The following is a 21060-nucleotide window of genomic DNA, read 5'->3' as shown; positions in this document are numbered from 1 at the left end:
TATGAAATCTTGTAACCTTGGGAAAACGAGTTGGTCTCTAATCCTCCATTGCACTATCTGTAAAATGGGACGTATAAGAGTGCCTACCCTATAGGTTGTTGTGAAGATTGAGGGGAAATTTCCGTGCAAGGTGATCAGATTAGTGCTGACACATGCTGAGTCCACGGTGTGTGCTGGCTATTTTGGACAGAGTTAGAAGCTCTTAGATGAGGCTGAGAACAACCAAAAACTCCTTCATCAAGAAAATCCAGATCTTAGTAGGTTGGACCTAGAGGGCGAATCAGGCAAGATAAAATTTAATAGGAATAAATACAAGATCCTGCATTAGATCTCTCTCTCATACACATACACCCCACACGCCACATATATACCACATACACCATACCACACATACGTATCACACAAACACACACTCCATAGAACTTTAGAAGGGTGAGACAAGGAAGCCAGCAGAACATACTTGGGAAGAAGAACTGGATTTTTAGTAGGCTGTAGGAAAAATAGGAGGCTGCTCCTAAAAATCTCAGGTTGCATTATATGTAGAAAAGTAGTATCTAGGGACTCCTGGGTGGCTCAGTGGTTGAGCATCTACCTTTGGCTCAGGGCGTGATCCTGGGGTCCTGGGATCGAGTCCCACATTGGGCTCCTTGCAGGGAATCTGCTTCTCTCTCTGCCTGTGTCTCTGCCTCTCTCTGTGTGTCTCTCATGAATATAATAAAATCTTTAAAAAATGAATAAATAAAATCTTTATAAGAAAAGAAAAGCAGTATCTAGATTAAGGAATGTGATAATGCAGCTCTGCTCCTCAGGCCAAGCTCCACTGGAGTCTTGCTGTAATTTCTGGGTGTTACATGAAAAAGGATATACTCCAAGTAGACACAAGGATGATGCAAGCAGTGGAAACCATGTTACAGGATGAATGTTTGAAGGTTCCAGCATTTTTAGCCCAGAGAAGAAAAGGCCCCCCAAATGCTATCTTTCATTTAACGTTCAAAAATTTATAGAAGGCCCCTTGGTGTCAGGTAGTGTCTCTGTTACCATGGCAATCAAAGAGTCTCCATCTTCAAGGTGGTACTCTGGTGCTCAGCCCAAGTCCCCTCTTCACGACTGCCAGACCCACCCCCGGATACTGAGAATGTGGGGCACTGGTGGCTCGCACCCTCCCTGAGAACTGCCCGCTCATGGTTGTGCTTCCTCCTCGGTGGGGGGGCGGGGTGGCCTAATGTGGGTAAAGGACAGCCTGGCCACCTTACCACATCAGGTACAACTCTGAAGGGCCATCCCAGTTCCAGAGAGCCTTACGAGACCAGATGAGGTGATAATGGGATCAGCTTCTTGCCCACTATCCTCATTTCTTACAGGGACTTTTCTTCATTCGAGTCTGGCCTGTGGGTGAATGCAGACAAGCAAGCAGGCAACTGTAATAGTTGATGGAGCTAGGAATAGGCACCATGCAGTGTGCTATGGAAGCACCTAGGAGGCGCCCCCAGTCTAGATTTGGGGCTCAAGGAGGCTTCCCAGGAGAGTCTGAAATGAGATCCAACATGGAGCATGGCCAGGGTGGGGAAAATGATTTTGAACTTCCAGCTAGTCCTAAATGGAAGGGGAAAGACCCGGGCTCTTTATTGTGAGCCCAGGGCTGGGTAGAAGTTCCCAGGGGAGTGGCCCCACTCTGGCTGTTGTCCTCCAGGCCTCCCGGGTCTCCGCCTGGACCCAGTGTGGACAGGGCCCCTTGTTTGCAACTGCCAGCACCACCAGCTCATCCAAGTGCCCCAGGACAGGGAGAAGGCTTACTTTTTGAGGATTCTGTTTTACTGTCCCCAACCCCCACCCCATCCTAAGTGAGGCTGAGCTCAGAAATTAAAAACTCATTCCCTTACAGGAAATGAAGAGATGTTGCCAGGACCGCCCAGCCGAGAAAATATGAACAAGATGCTTCATGCCGCCGATGAACTCCCAACTCTTAACAGCTCCAGGGAAGGCAGGGAGATGGGCCACTGTCCCAGGCACTCCCATATTTGTTCTCAGCTGGGCTTCACCCTGAGTGTGGGAAGTCCCTGGCTGTGGTTGCTATAATGTTCTGGCTCCCATGGTTATAAATTGCCCCATTCACAAGGCAAAGCAACAAGGGAGTGATAAGGAGAGGGCACTGGGTTCTAGACCAGTCTTGCAACCACCTGGCTGTATGACCTTGGATGAGCCAGTTCACCTCTCCTATCTAATAAGATTGCTGGGATTCTGGATTTCTAAGATTTCTTCCATCCAATTCTAATTTTTGAGGAAGGAAATGGAAAAGTTTACCAACATGAACACAACCTTACAGCCCAACAGCTGAGATTTCCAATCTCCTAGTCTGATTTATACTTCTCTTCTTCCAAGGAGAAGGGAGGACCCCGGGAAACAGTGAAATGTCTCTTCAAAACCATTCTGGTGTTTCCCTTGGGCCTTCGGGTTAAGATGAAGACTCATGAAATCTTTGGATAGACGAGGAAGATTTTTCCTTGCTGATTGGGAGGCCTGCTCGGGTAGCCTCCCATCTGGATTCTCTTGCCCAGACTCCTCCCTCTACATTCTTAACACCATGGGACCTCTTCAAAGGTCCAACATTGCTCCTGCCCTTTGTGTCAGATCCTAGAATTTATATAATAGATGTCCTTGATGGTGTCTGGCACTTCTTCATCAGGAATTGGATCAAATAAGTCAGCAAACACTAACTACTAACTGTAAATCTACATGCTAGAGACCAGGGGGCTAACAAAGGATATGAGCAGTCCCTATTGTTAGTAGGGGCATGGACAATTGGGAGATGTGTGTTCTCTTGTCTTTTAGTGTCTCTCCACTGCCAATTGTCAATTCCTAGGTGTTATCCCCTATGCTAGGGGTGTCCAGCTAGCACAAGCCTCCCTCGGACAGGTGCTCCCAGGCTAAGATGTATACTTCTGCAGATGATAACAGGCAGCCATTACGGCTTTCAGAGTCTGAGAATATACTCCACTGTCTGGGAAGAACATCCTTTTTTTTTTTTTTTTTTAAGATTTTATTTATTTATTTATTTATTTATTTATTTATTTATTTATTTATGAGAGACACACAGAGAGGGAGAGAGAGAGAGAGAGGCAGAGACACAGGCAGAGGGAGAAGCAGGTTCCATGCAGGGAGCCTGATGTGGGACTTGATCCCGGGTCCTCAGGACCACGTCCTGGGCCGAAGGCAGGCACTAAACTGCTGAGCCACCCAGGGATCCCCAGAACATCCTTCTTGACAAAGTGACATAGCACCAGGAAGGACTAACATGAGAGATGTATTAGTTATCTACTGCTGTATAACAAATGACTACAACCTCAGTGGCTTAAGGCAACAAACATTTATTATCTCATGGTTTCTGTGGGGCAGAGATTTAGGCAGAGCTTAGCTGGGTCCTCTGGTTCAGGGTTTCTCACGAAGCTGCAATCAAGTGGTTAGCCTGGATTAGGATCTCATCTGAAGCTCAGCTGGGAAGGATTCACTTCCAAAAACAATTGTTGGCAGGTTCAATTCCTTGCAGGCTGTTGGTCTGAGGCAGCCCTCAGTTCCTTGTCATGTGGGTCTCCTCAACATGGCCACTTGCATCTATGTAAGTCAAGAAGGCAGTGGAGGGAAGGTAGCAAGAGGGAAGTTACATCTTATGTAACATGAGCAGGGAAGTGACTTTCTATCATGTTTGCTATATTCTTTTTGCTGGAAGTTAGGTCATAGTCTCTGCCCACACTCAAGGGGAGGGGACTACACAGGGGTGTGGATACCAAAAGACAGAGATCACTGGGAGTCATCTTCATGTCTACCCATCACAAAAGAAGAGACAGAAAGAGAACACCACCCACTGAGACTTCTGCAGAATCAGCCCTGGCAGGCAATGTGAGAACAAGTGTCTGAGGGGTACCAGCTGACTCCAAAAGGTGTATATGCCAGAGGTGAGGGCTAGAGTGGTGGCATCTCAGGATGAAGTTGCACCACTCTGCACACACAGATGGTGGGCAGAGCTAGTGTCGGAAGATGCATGACCAGAGGCCAGTGTGCAGTGGGCAACTGTGTGCTTGCTTTCTTTCTTTCTTTCCCGAAAGAAAGGGCAGGATTTAGTCACCATTCCAAGCAAATAGAGGAAGCGATCACATAAAAACTCAGGAAAGAATGTTGCAGCCCCCCTCCCCCTCCCACCAGCTCATTCATTGCTTTTTTTTCAGACGAGCCCTCTTGCCATCACTAACCAGGAATCAGTCCTACTTACAGCCACTACAGTGATGAGATCAGAAACTATCCTGTGGGGTACAGTTGGGGGGCTCTAGGCATAATTGGCTTTTCTCCCAGAACTTAGCGTGTCCTTCAGAAACCCCTTCATTTCTTGCTTTCAAGCTCCTCCTCTCAAGAAACACCAGTGATCACAAAGCTGCAACACACTCTCTCTCTCCCTCTCATGAGTGGCTCCTACAGCATGAAGCTATGGTTGAAACCCACAGGTTCAGGAGCTCACAAATACCCAAGATGTGTGAAAGCTGGCTTCCCTTTGTCCTCTGAGTAGGGCAACTACTAATGTGCCTGAACTGTTTACCTCCCCTTCCTCTCTGAATAAAGTGCAACCCCTCTTATTCATAAAAGAGCTATTTCAGCACCCTGATGGTCCCGGAGTCTAGAACAATCCCAACACATTGGAGATGTTTAAAAGAAAAAAAAGGCAAAAGACTGCCTGACCTCACTTTTGACTGACTCAAGACAGAGCATAGAAGGATGTTCTATTCCTGGGGGCGGGGAGGTACAAAGAGTTAAAAGTGGAACGGACCAAGTTTTCCAAGGACATGACCATAAAATCACAAGGAGCAGATGTGACAGAGAAAGTAGAGATCTTTCCATTTCATCAAACACAGGATTCTGCACCTGATAATAAGTGCTCACAAAATCTGTTCTACAACTTACTCTATCATCTGGTTTACCCCTCACAGCATATTCTTTGAGACAAGAGTTGTAGAGATGTTCATCTCACAAATTTTAGAAAGGAGAAAACTAAGTCTCTGAGACATGGGTGCTCTGGACAAAGTCACATGGCTAATCAATGACCCCACATTCCTTGCTCAGGAGTGGGGGGACCTGGGCAGAAGAGAGGAGAAGGGAGACGTAGAGAGGAAGGGAGCTTTTCAACAAGTAAAGCTGGGACAGCTGGATGTCCACACATTAAAAAAAAAAATGAAGTTGGATTTCTACCTCACACCACATACAAAGTCAGCTCAAAATGAATAAAAAACCTAAATGTAAGAGGTAAAAATAGAAAACTCATAGACGAAAACGTGGGCATAAATGTTTGTGATCTTGGGTTAGACAATGTTTTTTTAGATATGACACCAAAAGCACAAGCAACAAAAAGGAAAATAGGCAAATGGGTGTCACCAAAATCAAAAACTTTTGTGTTTCAGGGGATACTATCAAGAAAGTGAAAGACAACCCATAGAATGGGGTAAAATTTTTGCAAACCACATATCTGATAAAAGACTTTTACATTAAAAAAAACCCCTCTTATTCAGTAATAAAATGACAATCCACTTTAAAAATGAGCAAAGGATTTGGATAGATATTTTTCCAAAGAGGATATACAGCGGCTAACAAGCACATGATAAGATTCTTATCAGCAGCAGTCGTAAAAATTTAAATCAAAACCACAATGAGATACGATTTCACATTCACTAAGATATCTAGAATCAAAAAAAAACCAATAATTACAAGTGTTGCCAAGGATGTGGAGAAACTGGAACCCTCCTACACCTCTGGCAGTATTATAAAATGGTGCAACTCTTTGGGAAAGAGTCTGGCAGTGGTCCTCAAAGGCACCACATAGAGGTATCATGTGATCAGCAATTCCACTTCTACATATGTACCCAGGAGAAATGGAGACATATATCCACCCAAAAATTTAGATACAGTTGTCCAAAGCAGAATTCTTCATAAAAGTCAAAAAGTGTAAACAACCCAAATGTCCATCAACTGATGAATAAATAAACAAAATTTGGTATATCCATATAATGGAATATTATTCAGCAATAAAAGGAAATCAAGGAGTCTTACATGCTACAGCAGGATGAGCCTTGAAAATATTACGCTAAGTGATGGAAGCCTGTTAAAAAAAAAAAAAAGACCACATACTGTATGACTCCATTTGTATGAGTGGAATTCACTGGTCCATTCTTAGAGACAGAACGTAGATTAGATTAGCGGTTGGGCTAGGTTGAAAGGGGGCTTTGAGGGTGACGACTTAGGGTTGAGGGCATTCTTTTCGGAGTGTTGAAAATGTTCTAAAATTAATTGTGACGGTTGCACAATTCTGTGAATACACAAAAAAACCACCGAATTACACACTTTAATTCGGTGCATTTTATGGTATTGTGAATTCTCATAAAGCTCCACGAGTGTGTGTTTAAGAAAGGAAGAGGGGGGGAAAGGAAAAGGAGGGAGGATGGGAGAGAGAAGGGGAGAACTGCGTTTCCTGAGATAAGGTGGAGTCCACGAATCCCCTGGAATTGCAAAAGAGGATGTGGGATGGTATTGGTGCATTTTCTGAGAGGACCAGTGGCTTTCATCAGATTCTGCAGAGGGTCTGAGTGGTGAAATGCAGCCCTGCTCTCAGGCTGACCTGGAGTGGGAATCACAGGGAGGGAAAGCCCTCCCCTCATTCCTTTCCCATCCAGTCTACTTAAGCCAGGAATTCTGACTTCCAGTTAAAGATGATAAATTGTATGTTACGAATAGTTTGCTACAGTGAAAAAAATGTGCAAAGCACAACTGTTTAGCGTTATATAACAATGTTATTTAAGAAACAAAACAAGGGGCGCCTGGGTGGCTCAGTCAGTTAAGCGTCTGCCTTTGGCTCAGGTCATGATCCTGGGGTCCTGGGGTCAAGCCCGCATCAGGCCCCCTGGTCAGTGGGGAGTCTGCTCATCCTTCTCCCTCTGCCTCTCCCCCTGCTTATGCTCTGTCAAATAAATAAATAAATAAATAAATAAATAAATAAATAAATAAATAAAATCTTTAAAAAACATAATTATTTTTGGTAAGTTGTTTTTTAAGTGAAGAAACACCAGCAAAACTAAGTTAAAGCCATTGCCCGACGCATTGCACTGGGACCCTGCAGAGCCTGGCCTTGGGAGTGGGCAGCTCTTGATAAGACCCTTTCCAGAAGAGCACTGGGGGTGGGGATGGTGGATCCCACTGAAACCCCTCCTGGTGGATGCAGGCAGGAGGTCAGCAGGGTAGAGGGAAGGAGGCACTTCCTTCTATTCCTATAGCTGTCTCTCTCTCCAATTGCACACCCAGGACCCTTCCCCAGATCCTTACTCTTCTTTCTTTTTTAAACCTAAACCCAGCTGCTCCAAAGAGAAAGGAAAAAAACTCTTTTGTTGTCTGAAAGGGCATCCAGTGAAGAAGAGGATGTTTTGTACTTTGTACTGAGAATGCTTTTCTTTTTTTAGATAGTATTTAGTACCCAATTGACAAGAACTTATTAAGCATTTTCTACAACCCTGACCTGTACTAAGCACTGGGGATGAACGCCTTCATGAATAAGAGAGGCAAGTGTCTCTGCCTAGTGGGGTGACCTTTAACCATGAAGTCCCAAGCCAGCCCCAAGACTCTATTTGGAATGCAATGAGACAATGATTTCTTGGTTCCTATTTACTGGATACCTCGATGTTAATGGCGACCTTTACATAGGTCCCATAAGGGCAGTCAGGGTAGTATCTGCTTAAACGCAGAACTTCTGGAGTCAGACCCATTTTCAAATATCCATTGTGTCCCCTTGGGCAAGCTCTTGCATCTTCATCCTGTAATTCACACTTCGTCATGTGAAACGTAGGTAATGCCCTCTCCCTTGCAGGATTGTGGGGAGGGCCCAATGGGTGAGTGGCTGTAAAACACTCAGCACAGTGTCTGGGGTGTCGAGTGGACGCTCAGCAAATGGAGCCAATGATAGTCTCTGCGAACAAGAGTTTCCCACCACAGGTGAGCTGGAGAGTCTGTTGCCCGTTGACGTTACCGTGTGTTCCAAGACAGTGTTTGCTAAGCTCGGATGAGTCTAAGAATCACTGAGGGAGCCTTTTAGAAATACAGCTTTCCAGGCCCCAACCCAAACCTACCAAACCAGATACTGCAGGGATGGGGCCTGGAAATGTGCATTTTTAGAAGTTTCCAGGTTTGCCACGGATGCCGCTCGGATCCAGCCTCCTGCTTCTGCTGCCCGAAGCTCGTGATAGAGAGAGCGGAGGTGCACGGCTCCAGTGACCCTAGCCTGCACCCCTGACTCCAGCCCTCCTTGTCTCCACCCTGGGACCCAGCGTCCCCCCATCCAACCTTGCCTTCCCGGGGCTGCATGCGGTGGGTCCCTTCTGAGTGAGGCGGCTGCTCGTAAAGCTCCCGTTGAAAGGCAAGACAGACAGGAGAGGTCAAAGTTCACACAAGCTCCTCCGCCTTCCGTTTCATTTACAAGTGGCAGTCACCTCATTAAACCCGGTCCCCCCCTCCACCCCTACCCCCCCCACCCTGCAGCCCACCCCATACATGCCCACGCCTGCCCCTCCTCCCTTTGGCCCTGGCCAGGCATCCACATAGACATTTGGCTGGAGGGCAAGTGGTCCAGAGGCAGACAGGTGACTTCCTGGAGATGCCCACTCACGTCCACTTTGGCAAGGCCGGGCCTCCAAACTAGCCCAACTCCTGGTGTAGAGATCGTAGTCGCAAATGTCTGTTAAACTCGAGTATTAACAAGTGCACGCAACTGGGATCTTAGCAGCCGCGGCGCACCTGTGCTTGGCGGTTGGCGCTGATGCCTCGGACGGAATCCTGAGGAGGGGGTGGGTGTGAAGGAGGCTCGCACGTCCACAGCCAGCGCCCTCAACGCCAGCGCTCTGCTGTGAGCCCCGGGCTGGCCTCCCCTACTCTCTGATCCTCAGCTCCTTCCTCTCCAGAAGGAGGGTCCCTGCAATGATTCAACGAGGTAGGCCGCACGCAAGATCCCAGCTGAGCCACTGGCACGCTGCAGGTGCCCAGAACATTCTCTCCCTGAAGCCACGGAGGCACAGAGTTAGCTTCAGTGGTGTCAACGGTGTGACAGTTGGCACAGGCTGTCAGACCACAGGGAAGGGCCGGGAGCCACACAGAGGGCCGGTGGGTCTTCCCGGACTCATGGATGGTTAAATTGAGGCCTGAAGAGGAGCTTCAGACAGGCCAAGGGGCATTGGGGTTGCAGAGAGAAGCCAAAGGAGGAGAGGCATGTGTGAGGCCCTGAGTCGGGGAGGGGTCAGGCCCACCTGAGGACCTGGGGGAACGAGACTGGGGTGCCCATGAGTGAAGGGAACAAGGTGAGGTGAGCAGAGAGGTGAGCAGGGTGCAGGCAGGTCCCCTCCAGGACACGGAATATTCCAGACTATCTGAGGAAGAGTGGAAGCTTCTGAGGAGGCTACACGTGCCCCATCCTTCTTTCCAGTCTTCCAGCCGGTGTGTGAGCCATGGAGGGAACCCAGCTTTGAAGTCAGACCTCAGGATAGGCCGAGATCCTGGCCTACAGAGCCCCCTCTTCCATGTCCCCGCACCCCCACCCCTCCACAGCAGAGGGCCGGATGCTCTGTGGGACCTCAGGACTCACGACAGGGTTGATGACAGGCTTTAGGCGGTGGGGGTGCAGCCTTTCTGCACGGAGGGCTCAGGGGAGGCAGCCCTCCTGGAAGGGAGGCGGGGGGGACTGGTCTGGAAACGTTGGCAGTGCAGCGCGTCTATACTCAGGTTGTTTATCCGGGGGTGGAACAGGTGGACATTAAGAGCCCCCAGCTTTGGGGTGCCGGGGAGAAGAGCACCACTCGTGCTGGGGTCCCTGAGAAGGCGTCCCCGGGCGAGGATGGCCAGAGGAGGCAAGCACCCTGCTCCGGGGGACCTGGAAGACAGGACGTGGACCAAGCTGTCACCCAGAGGACGGAAGGGCAGTAACACAAAGGATAGAGACCCAGGAGAGGGAAATGGGGCAGCAAGAGGCAGAGAGTGAGCCGCAGGGGGGAGGCCCCAGGTGTAAAGAGAAAGGAGAAGGTACTACAGAGACAAAATAGGGGAGGATGGACACACACCTTTGCTGAGAGAGGGACAGACCGAGGAAGAGAGGGGGAGAGAGACCCCGCAGAAGTAGGGCAGGGGCAGAGCAACGGGGAGGGCAGCGCTGGAGCCCCGAGCCTGGCTCTGCCCTGAGACTTGCCGACTGGGCCCCAGGGGGGTGCTCCGGGCAGACCGTGCGCCCCTCCGGAGACACCTCCCCTCCGTGTTTCCCACGGGAAGCCTCGAGCAGCTTCCAGCCGCCCCATCCGCTCTGTGAGGCTCCAGGTGCAGACGGAGGAGACCCCTGGGAAAGGCCGGCTGGGCCCCCGGGTGTGGGAGCAGCCCACCCAAAGGCGGCCTCGGGGAGAGGGGGGCGTTCTGGGGATCAGGGCGAGAGCTCCTGGAAGTACCGGGACCCTGACCCCTGCCTGTCACACAGACCCTCCCAGGCTCCTTCCGGGTGCACCTGGGACACAGCGGGGCTGACCGGGGACCTCGGATCCAAGAAGGTCATCATCGAGGGGCCTCAGCACCCCACCCCGGGCTCCCACAGTGTTGACCCACGGCAGCCCCTGCCCTACCCACCACCGAGGCTTCCCTGGATCTGTCCCCTTGGCTCCCCCATCTACAGCTTGGAGACCCAGCTCGGGGACCCCGCCTGCCAGGCCCAAGCTTCCTCCCCAGGCCTGCCCCTTCCTGCCCCAGGTTCCGCTCTCAGGCTGCACCAAACTGCCCGCAGACCCAGCTCTAAACCTGCCCTCTGTCCTCCAGATGCCCTTTCCCACCCTCCACCTGGCGACCCCGCTGCCCAGCCTGCACCTGCACCTGCTCGTGGGCTCCTAACCCCCTGTATGCATCGCCCACACAGTCAGGAATGTGGACTGGCACGAGGCTGCAGCATGGTGTGTATCCAACAGTGCCCAGTGGAGCCCGGGTGCAGCGGGTGTCGGGTGGATGGATGTGGGGGGATGACTGGTTATAAGCCACAGCTCACCAGTCACCCTGGGAACTGGTTGCCACTTCACCTTTGGCTTTCCAGCTGGATGGAAGCCCTTGGGCGCAGACCTGTATCTCACCCTCCTCACGCCTCTGTCTGGCTTCAGACGCCTGTGGACTGGAAGAGGAGTAGCCCCAGGGACCCGCCTGAATTCAGGGCATTCACCCAGAGCTCACAGGTGCCAGCGAGGTTCCAGGTTCCGCCTGGGGCTTCACTCCTTTCCAGGAACAGCAAGGTCAGAGATGCTCCCCGCCTTCCCAGGACCCCAAACCCCAGCCCCTCCATGTTGATCTTGGGACAGACCAGAGGAGAGGGTGGAATTGGAGAGCTGGTGACGGGGGCGCTGGTCCATGGAAAACTCTGAGGCAGTTCACGGACACAGAGAACAGTTCAGATGCACATTTCCTGCTGAGCCAGTGCCCGCATTCCCCCCACATGCCAGCAGGTCCGGAGAGAGGCTGTGTGCAGCTGCTGCCCAGGGTGCCTTTGGAAAGAGCTGGGCCGACACCCTGGGCCCAGCACCTCGGTCCCCAGAAGCTTGAGTTCAGTGATTGGGGAGTCAGGCCAGAAGGCCCAGGAGGACTCGGGGCCTGGGCAGTTCTGGCCCGAGGCTTTTCTGCCCCTCTCTGGTGGGGCTCAGCTCCCACAGAGGCTCAGATGCTCCTGGGACAGGCCTATGTGGGGTCCTGGGGGTCACCCAGGTGCCCACCCACAAGAACACCTCCCATCGGTTTGCACACTTCCTAACTGGCCTCCAGCACCGGGCAGGCTGGTCAGCATCTGCCCAGCAGAAAACCGAGAGGGCAGGACAGGGGAGGGCAGACACTGGACCAACGTCAAGATAGTCACTGTCATCAGGTTCACCTTGAAGCCCGTCCCTGTCCTTATCCCCCCCAGGACAAGCTCTCCAGAGCAGCCTAGTACCTGGCCCTGAGCAGGTGCCATGCAAGGTCAGGGAGAGACAGTGCGCTGAGTCCGGGTGTGAGGAGGCAGGACAGGGACAGAGCCCCCTGACAGGAAGCAGCCCGTGACCAGCTAGCTGGTCAGGTGCACACAAAAGCTTCTGTGTCCCCAGCTGCCCCCTCCCCCCAGCAGGCCCTGGACCCTACCCTGCCAGGCCCGTCTTTCCCAGGTGTCCTGAGCTGCCTGGCCTTGTCAGCAATTGTTAGGACAGGATACCAGCACTGACAGCTCTTATTCATGCTGCAGAGGTGAGGACAGCTTAATTCCCTGACCCAGACACAGGGCTGCTTGCCAATAGGTGTGGGGCCACCGCTGACCCCTGCCCTTCCCTCCCTGAACGGTGGGCACAGGGACAAAGCCTCTGATGTCCCTCATGCCCCAGGGCTCCCCCCTCTCCTCTCCCTCCTCCTCTGCCTCCCCTTACCCTCTCCCTGCACCAAATAGCAGGCACTGGTAGCAGCTAAATTGCCCAGGGATGAGTGATGTTGGGTGCTGGGCTCAGGGGGATTGGGGGTGGGGTGCAGAAAGCAAGCTCAACACAGCAACCTCGACCCTCCCCCCCCCGCCGAGGTTGGGACAGAGAAAGGGTGTGGGGGGGTCCCTTAGCCCTGGTGTGCTGGGCTTCTCGCCCTCGGGTCAGGAGCCAACGAGCTCCGGCTTCCCGTGAGCACCTTTAGGCCACCCCACGCTCCTCAGGAAACCCAGGCCCGTGCTCTCCTGGGCACACACCTGCATACCTGCGGCCTGGGCACTGGCGGGTCGTCTGCCGTGTTCTCTCCCTGCGTTCAGCATCTTCGGTGGACAACCCCATCAGGGGACACCTGCATTCTTCCCTGACCTCAGGAGCAGCTCCTGAGCTGCTCTGGAGGCTCCTCACATTGGTTCCTGGGACTCTGACCACTCAGGCGTTGCCTGGTGGCTCCTAAGTCAAGGCCTCCCCACGTCCAGCCTGGACTTCCAACGTCTGTCCATGGAGGGAAGAAGGGAGGACCTACCTCCTGCTCCCTTCCTACCTGTCTCTAAACTGTAGTAAGGATGGCACAGTTGGGACACCTGGGTGGCTCCATGGTTGTGCATCTGCCTTAGGCTCAAGACATGATCCTGGTCTTGGGATCGAGTCCCACATCCGGCTCACCACAGGGAACCTGCTTCTCCCTCTGCCTGTGTCTCTGCCTCTCTGTGTGTCTCTTGTGAATAAATAAATAAAATCTTAAAAAAAAAAAAAAGGATGGCACAGTTGGGGCTGTTGTCACACACACCCCGGGGACTCTAAGAAAACATACAAATGGCCCAAAGAGCCCACCATGAGACCTGCCTCCTCTCCAGAACCACCACTGGAAATCTAAGGCTGCATCTGAAGTCGGGCAGCGATGTGCGGTAAGAAGGTGGGCCCAGGTCTCAGCCCCTCACTTCTGGGCCACAGGCAAGTTGCTTCCCTTGAATTCCTGGTCTCTGAAGTACCTACTTCAGGGAACCATTCTGAGGATTTGGTAAGATCACATAGAATACATGGCACGGTTGGCTGGGGCCTCTAAGTGCTCAGGATAAGCCAGTGGCCGTGGCTCTACCTGGAATGGCTGGAGTGATCACTCACCACCCAGGAGAGTGGCGGATGCCACCATCCTTCCAGAAGGTTCTATCTCCAATGACAGGCAAGACTCCTCAGTTGGATCCAAATACTGAGTTACTGAGGCACCTGGGTGGCTCAGTGGTTGAGTGTCTGCCTTCGGCTGAGGTCATGATCCCGGGTTCCTGGGATCAAGTCCCACATCAGGCTCCCTGTGGGGAGCCAGCTTCTCCCTCTGCCTGTGTCTCTGCCTCTCTCTGTGTGTGTCTCATTAATAAATACATAAAAATCTAAAAACAAAAAACAAGTAGGTTTCTGGAACTCCCAAAAGAAGAAAAGAAAGAAGGAGAAGCCTTCGGTCCAATCATCAGCCCTCTCCCTTGCTTTCTTTCCCTCTTTGGCTTTTCTTCCCTAGGCCAGAGAAGTCAGGGGATAGGGGAAGTCTGGTGTTTAACTCCAGAAACACACACACATACACACACACACACACAGGGAAACTTCTGGAAAATTCTGTAACTTTAGACAGGAAAAAGGCCAGACTCCAGGGCTGGGCCAGGATGGGCTGGCAGCCTTTCAGGCCTGCCTGGAGGAGGCCCTGGCGTGTGTGTGTGTGTGTGTGTGTGTGTGTGTGTGTGTGTGTGTACGCATGCATGTGACTCGGAGTTGCTCAAAGAGCTCAAAGGGGGCCAGTGGTTCTCTTCTCCTGCCTGTCCTCCTCCTTCCTCCCTGCCTGTTCCTCTCCTCTCCCTTCCCCCTAGGGGGGTGGGAACCCTCAGGAGTCCGCTGAGCTACCTGCAGTGCAAGCCCATCACACTGTGACCCCGGAGGCCCCTCCGGCACCCGGACTCCCAGGACTCAGGCAAATGCCCTTCTCGGACTTTGCTGCCTGGGGTCATCGCCACAGGCTCCGTAGAATCAACCACAGCCCAAGCGGGTGGGTTGAGCCCCCATCCTAGGTGTCCCCGCGGTGCCTCTTGTCCCCCCAGAGAGGGCATGCGAGCAGGCCCAGGTCACAGCGTGGAAGGCAGGCCACAGGGCCACATGCAGGCCGCAGGTGCAGGACAAGGGGCACGGAGCAGCCCAGGGGCCCGGGCACAGACCTGGTGGCCCCAGAGACAAGGGACAGATGAAAGGGGCGACAAGACAAGCTGGTGTCTTCCTGTCTTCCCGTGGAAGCCTGAGATGGGAGAGGAGATTGTCTCCAGCAGGCCAAACCCCCGCCCTCACCTCCTGCTCCCAGCCTGACCTCAGGGCTCACATCAAAGCGGGGGCCTCTTCCCCTCGCCCTCCTCCCTGAAGGGGTCCAGGCCGCCCTGCTGGGGCCCTGTGTGCTGCTGACAGATAGGCCCTAATCGCTCCCAGAGTGCTGAAGGAAGGCTTGGGGCGCACACCCCCATGGTCAGAGCTGGTCTTTGCTGGCTTTCTGTGCGGGGAGGCTGCCCCCTAACCCGGTGGCCCACCGCCCACTCCCCACCGCCCTGCAGCTCTCCCTGGGCAGGCTGGGCTGGGCAAAGGGGGTGCCCCGTCGGCTCTGATGCTACAGTTCACAGGCCCACAGGTGCCGACAGAAGGCACAGGGCAGGGCGAGGGGCTTGGGGACCCCGAATCAGGGTCAGAGAGGCAGTGGAGGAAGAAGGGGTGAGGCCCCTTCTGGAGGAGCTTATCACCCAGGAGGAACAGAGGAGGGAGGAGCTCGCATGATCGATGATGAGCCTTAAAGCACATTATGGTAGCACAAGTTGCCAAACTCATTACCTCCCTTTTCCCTCCTCCCTTATTTATTAAATGATATTTCATCAGCCTGTTTTTATTAGTCAGAATCATACTTAACTATCAGTCGATGCTTGTGATCAAAGAGATTGAGACTGTTTACTGCTTTGAGCCAGAATAAAATCAGCCAAGGCCCCAGAACTCTTGACGTGTCAGCGAGGCTGTGTGACCACAACGTGGGTGAATGCGTGTTACCATTAGGCATTTTGGTGGCTGAGGACAGCTTGATGATACGTTGTTCTACATTTCTGTAACCATCCTGTAGTGCTCTTACAACTGGGTGTTTATGAATCTAAGTCTATTTCAAATTCACCAGGGGAGCCTAAACTCATGGTCTCCCTCTACTATTTCTCTCCACCGGAGAACAGAAAACTCCAGATTTTCTACTTTAAAAAAAAGCAGGGGACCGAGATTTACAAGATTGGGGTAACCAAAGCCAGTGTTCTCAGAAGGTTAAAGACAGCAAAAGTCTTCTGGAGGATGCTTGATTCTTGATTAAAACCTGTTCCTACTTTCAGAGTTAGCGCCGCTGGTGAGGAAGAAAGTCTGGGAGACTGTTCCCATCTGGTGGCCAAGTCAGAAACTGCAGTTATTTCTTTGCTCACATTAATACTGTAATAAAACTAAATTGTAACCTGTGAAATCATCAATATTTGACCCAGCACGACTTTCAAAAATGGAAATTGACCTCAACGGTTCCATGGGGGGCAAGAATAATCTTTCCAATAAATGGTGCTGGGGCAATGGGCTGCTGCCCCCATGCAAAATTGGACACCCTCCTTATATCATATACAAAAATTAACTTAAAATGGATCACAGACCTAAATGCAAGAGTTAAACTAGAAAACTATTAGAAGAAAATTGAATTTAAATTTAAAAAAGAAAGAAAAAAAGTAAAAAATTTAAAAAAGAAAGAAAATTATTAGAAGAAAATATAGGAGGAAGTTTCCATGACTTTGGACTAGACAATGTTTTCTTAAATATAAAACCAAAAGCACACCCAACAAAAGGAAAAATGAATTGGACTACATTTAAAAAAAAACCTTCTGTGCTGCAGATGATGTATTCAAGAAAGTGAAAAGACAACAGAAGGCAAGTAGATACTTACAGTAATGTATCTGATCAGAGATTGATATCCAGAATATACAAAGAACTCTTACAACTTAATAAAAAAGGACAACCTGATTTTTGAATGGGCAACATGTTGGAATAGATATTTCTTCAAACAAAATATATAAATGGCTGATAAGCACACGAGAAAATGCTCAGTACCATTAGCCATCATCAAAACGCAAATCAAAACCACAATGATAAAGCCAACATATGAAAACAACCTAAGTGTCTATCGATAGATGAATAGATACAGAAAATGTAGTGCATATAGGCAGTGGGATATTACCCAGCCATTAAAAAAAAAAGAGAGAGAAAATCTTGCCATTTGCAACAACATGGTTGGATGTTCAGGGTATTATGCTAAGGAAACGAGTCAGACAGAAAAAGGCAAACACTGTATGATCTCACTTATATGTGGACTCTAAAACAAAGCAAAAGAGCTCATAGATACAGAGAACAGACTGGTGGTTGCCAGAGGCCAGGGTTGGGGGTGGGCGAAATAGGTGAAGGGGGCCTAAAGATACCAAAGTTTCAGTGATAAAATAAGTAAGGCCTAGGGATGTCATGTACAGCATGGTGACTGTAGTGAATGAAACCATGTTGCATATTTAAAAGTTGCTAAGAGAGTAGATTTTATTTAATTTTTTAAAAGATTTTATTTATTTGAGAGACAGAGAGTACAAGCAGGCAGAGAGAGAGGGAGTAGCAGGCTCCACACTGAGCAAGGAGCCTCACACGGGGCTCGATCCCAGGACCCCGGGATCATGACCTGAGCTGAAGGCAGATGCTCAACCCGTGACCCACCCAGATGTCCCTAAACCATGGAATATTATTCATCAATAAAAAGAAATGATGTACTGATGTATGTTATAACATGGATGAGCCTTGAAAACATTGTTGAGTGGAAAGACACAAAAGATTACAAATCACCTGATTTTACTTATAGGAAGTATCCAAAATAGGCAAAGCTATAGAGACAGAAAATAAACTAGCAGTTGGTATGGCTGGGAATGAGTGGAAATGAGGAGTGACTGCTAAATGGGTATAAGGTTTCTTTTTGTAGAATGAATATACTATTGGGACTTAATCAAGATAAGAAGCTTCTGCACAGCAAAAGAAATAGTCAGCCAAACTCAAAGACAACCTACAGAATGGGAGGAGACATTTGCAGATGACTTATCAGATAAAGGGCTAGTGTCCAAGCTCTATAAAGAGCTCTATTAAACTCAACACCCAAGAAACAAAAAATCCAATCATGAAATGGGCAGAAGACATGAAAAGATATTTCTCCAAAGAAGACATAGACATGGCCAACAAGCACATGAGAAAATGCTCCACAACACTTGCCATCAGGGAAATACAAATCAAGACCACAATGAGATACCACCTCACACCAGTGAGAATGGGGAAAATTGACAAGACAGGAAACCACAAATGTTGGAGAGGATGTGGAGAAAGGGGAACCCTCTTAACTGTTGGTGGGAATGTGAACTGGTGCAGCCTCTCTGGGAAACTGTGTGGAGGTTCCTCAAAGAGTTAAAAATAGAACTAAAATAAAAATAGAACTACCCTATGACCCCGCAATTGCACTACTGGGTATTTACCCAAAGATACTGATGTAGTGAAACAGCAGGACACCTGCACCCCAGTGTTCATAGCAGCAATGTCCACAACAGCCAAACTCTGGAAGAAGCCACGATGTCCTTCAACAGATGAATGGGTAAAGAAGACGTGGTCTATAGATACAATGGAATATTACTCAGCCATTAGAAGCCATTTGCTTCGACGTGGGTGGAACTGGAGGGTATTATGCTGAGCGAAGTAAGTCAATTGAGAAGGACAATCGTCATATGGTCTCACTCATACGTGGAATATAAGAAATAGTGAAAGGGATTATAAGGAAAAGGAAGGGAACTGAGTGGGAAAAATTAGGGAGACAAACCATGAGAGAATCCTAACTGGGAAACAAACAAAGGGTTGCGGAAGGAGGGGTAGGTGGGGGGATGGGGTGACTGGGTGACAGACACTGAGGGGGGCACTTGATGGGATGAGCATTGCGTGTCATACTATATGTTGGCAAATTGAACTTCAATAAAAACAAATGAAAAAAAATATTCTAAAATTAGGTTAGATGGTTGTCCAATTCTGTAACTATAAAACCATTGAATTATACACTTTAAATGGATGAAGTGTATAGTATGTGAACTTTTATCTCAAAAGAGATGTTTTTCAAATGGCAAATTTAATCTGTCTCAACCTAATATATTACATTAATTGGGCTCTTACAATACATCAGGAATTTAATACAAATTCATTTAATCCTTAAAATAACTAATTCAAGTACTATTATTATACCCATTTTGCAGGTGAGTGAACTGAGGCTCAGGTAAGTTAAATAAATTACTCACTGTCATAGCAAATGAATAGCAGAGTCAGAATTTGAACCCAAAGCCCATCTGGCTCTAGAGCCTGAGAACTACACCCCCAACCACTCCTATGGCTGCCTCTGGTTGGTGGTACTTCTGGAGGGTTTACAGGTGCCGGGCTTGGGGGCTAGAGACACTAATTTGAAGGACTTGGTGCCTGCCCACAAGAAGGTCACAGATGGAAAGAGGCAGATACAATTAGAAGAAACGATTAAGATGCTCTGTAGTAAGTGCTCAATGATGAAGACAGGCAGAGGCTCAATTGGTGCTTTGGGAACACGAGGGTAATGACCATCCTCTACTCCTCCCTCTGTGGATGAGTGAAAGTATAAAGCACTTACATGGGATTGGGAGGGGCACCCCAAAACCTGTTCCTTCCCTCTCTTGCCCACTCACCTCATCTAATTGGTCAAAGAGACTCCCTGGGTCATCCTAGATTCAACCTCTACCCCATATTTGATAAGTTCTACCCACTGGACTTTTAAAAAATTTTCATTTATTTATTCAAGAGAGACACACAGAGGCAGGCAGAGACACAGGCAGAGGGAGAAGCAGGTTCCCTACAGAGAGGCCCGATGCGGGAGTCGATCCCAGGACCCCGGGATCATGCTCTGAGCAGACACACTCAACCACTGAGCCACCCAGGCATCTCCTAACCACTGGACTTCTGAGCTGCATTTTCAACCTGTCCCAGCTCATCTGGACTATTGCATGGGCCCCTCACCAGTCTCCCTTCTCTATGTCTGTGTCTGCACAAAACATTCTGCACATGCCCATTGAGGAGTCCCAGACAGTGAGCTGGGTACAGGCAAATAACGCCCTAGGGGTGAGAGTGGGACTTAGTCTGGGGGGCCCAGAGGGTTGTTAAATAGGTGGTGTGAATAACATGGGGCTTCTGACTGTAGACACATCTAGGGGGGTTGTTTGTGCGTATGGACATGCTGATGGGGGGTAGAAGGCATGGCTTACAGGTGCTTTTAGGATGTGTCTGGGTGCGAGTCACTGACTGCGTCTACACAGCGAGCGCAAAAGCCCATGGAAGAAGAGCTTCCCCTTACTGCGTGCTCACTCCTGATTAAGATCAGCCCTCACCGCTGTGGACTGTAGCAGATAAGACTGTGCTGAGTGGGATGCGAGGGAGGAAGTGAACAGAAATATCTCAAGGTCGCTTGCCTGAAGGACCCTGAGGCCCCAGCGGATGGGGACATCTGTATAGACAGCCACCAAGGCAAGGCTGTCACTCACTGGCGGGCAGGAAGGCAGGAAGGTGAAGGGATGGGAAGGGAGCTGGGGGTGGAAAGAGGAAACTGAATGTTGCAAGGAATTTGTTGGCCTTTGTCTCTGGTCTCTGGGAGGAAGCTTTGTTATTCATGATGGGTCCCCCATCATGGGGGACCATGGTGGTTGGTAGTAGCAAGTGACTCCGTGACCTCCCTGGTAGTTTCAGGAAGGGAGCTGGCCTTTGCCAAACGATCAACCATGTGATTGGAGGGTGAGGCTTTGAGACCGAGAGGGGAACTAGATTGAGTTCAATCATCTGGCCAGCGATCGATCATGCAGAAGGGATGAGCCCCAACAAAAACTCCACGTGGAAGCTTAAGTGACCTTCCTGGTTGGTAATACACGTCCATGTGTGAAGAGTGTGCTGTGTCCTGACTCCTCAGGGAGGGGACAGTAGCTTTAAGTTTGGGGACTTTCCAGACCTCACCCTTTCTTCTTGGCTGGTCCCAAATTGCATCCTTTTATTGCTATTAATAAAACAGCCAGAGTAGCACTTTCCTGAGCTTTGGGGGTCAATCCAGTGATTAACTGAGCCTGAGGAGGAGACCGGACAACCCTGAATCGTAGCTACTCGGCAATGGGGTTCAGGAAATGCTACCCCAAAATATGGCACCTTGGCACACTGAATATTTTAAGTTGAAGAAGTTTGAGAAAATGTCAGAAACAGGAAGGTCACTTTGATCCCTTCACCCCCTCATTCTTCTTCCCTGGAACAGGTCATACCCTCCGCTGAGAGGTGCTCTCTCTACACCAAAGGAAAGGAGAATCCCCTTTGTCCAAAGACAATGAGACGCCAAGAAGAATCCCAACAAACAAGCTTTGCTAAGTTTCCCTCAGGGTACAGTTACCTC

The sequence above is a fragment of the Canis lupus genome, chromosome 5, assembly GCF_003254725.2.
Source record: "Canis lupus dingo isolate Sandy chromosome 5, ASM325472v2, whole genome shotgun sequence".
Lineage (NCBI taxonomy): Eukaryota > Metazoa > Chordata > Mammalia > Carnivora > Canidae > Canis > Canis lupus.
Note: the sequence above shows the minus strand (reverse complement) of the source record.